Source organism: Mustela nivalis, assembly GCF_964662115.1.
Source record: "Mustela nivalis genome assembly, chromosome: 13".
Classification (NCBI taxonomy): Eukaryota; Metazoa; Chordata; class Mammalia; order Carnivora; family Mustelidae; genus Mustela; species Mustela nivalis.
Window position 1 is genome coordinate 15,991,948 of NC_139032.1, and position 1,272 is coordinate 15,993,219.

The 1,272-nt window shown below is 47.1% G+C and overlaps 1 long non-coding RNA gene across 1 annotated transcript in view; it reads right to left on the reverse strand.

Annotated features, from left to right (window-relative positions):
* Positions 1–309: 309 nt before the first annotated feature.
* Positions 310–1,272, reverse strand: part of LOC309845961 — a 12,122-nt gene continuing 11,159 nt past the window's right edge. The window contains exon 4 of the long non-coding RNA XR_014301625.1: positions 310–584. This is a non-coding gene — a long non-coding RNA (uncharacterized lncRNA). The remainder of the gene's footprint in view (positions 585–1,272) is intronic.

Here is a 1,272-nt window from a genome sequence, read left to right on the forward strand (position 1 = left end):
TCCAGGGAGGACCCAGAGGGCAGAAGGCAGCCTGGGCACTACTGTGCAAGTTCCTGTGAATAATCCTGACATGGAAAATGTGTGCCCGGACTAACCTCAAAGCAAAATTGTCTGTTCCCGTAGAGACTGCATACCTTTGGATGGAATCTTAGTCCCACAGATTGTTACGTGGAATGTTCCATCTGGTCCTGAGTTGAGGAAGGGTGTTTCATGAAAAGAAGAGGAAAAACCACCAAGGAAAGGAGTGTCAGAAGCTGTTGAATTAAGGAAGCTTTTTATTTACAAAAGACTCCTTAAAATGGCCTCAGGTATTCCATGCAGTAAGTGGTTGGAGGATAAACTCTGGTGTCCACCATGTTTTCTCATTTGGCCGTGCTGACTGAGAGCGCCGTGGCAGACTGCGGTAATCTGGTATAGAGTTCTGAATTCTCCCTCTGCTCCCCTCCTCACATACTCTTACTCCTGGCTTTCAGGGAGAGGATGTTCTGCTCCTTCATCTTCTCTTCCTAATTCTAGCGGGTTCTCTTTCTTACCTTTCACCTACTTTCTTTTCTGTTGCTGTTGTTGCTTGCAGCCACGTGCATCTAAATAAAAGTAAATATATTTCTGACAAATGTGTAAGTGATAAAAAGATCAGCCTCCTGATTTCTAAAGTCCACGCAATGGTCAATTAGTTTAATTCTCTGTCAGGCTGATAGAGGCTGGATCCTGGAAAGGACCAGCTTTCTTTTCCAAGAGACCCACTTTGCCCCCACAGACTAAGGCTGGGTACCTAAGCTGAGAATCTCCTATAGGTCAGGCTTCTGTTATATAATCGTCCTTTCTCAGAGCTTTTTTCCAGTGTCTTTTTATTTTATTTTTTTAAAGATTTTATTTATTTGGCAGAGGTCACAAGTAGGCAGAGAGGCAGGCAGAGAGAGAGGAGGAAGCAGGCTCCCTGCTGAGCAGAGAGCCCAATGCGGGGCTCCATCCCAGGACCCTGAGATCATGACCTGAGCCGAAGGCAGAGGCTTAACCCACTGAGCCACCCAGGTGCCCCTCCATTGTCTTTTTTTTTTTTTTAAAGACTTTCTTTATTTATTTGACAGACAGAGGTCACAAGTAGGCAGAGAGGCAGGCAGAGAGAGAGGAAGGGAAGCAGGCTCCCCGCTGAGCAGAGAGCGGACGTGGGGCTCTATCACAGGACCCTGGGACCATGACCTGGGCCGAAGGCAGAGGCTTTAACCCACTGAGCCACCCAGGTGCCCCTCCATTGTCTTTTTAAATGAAGAC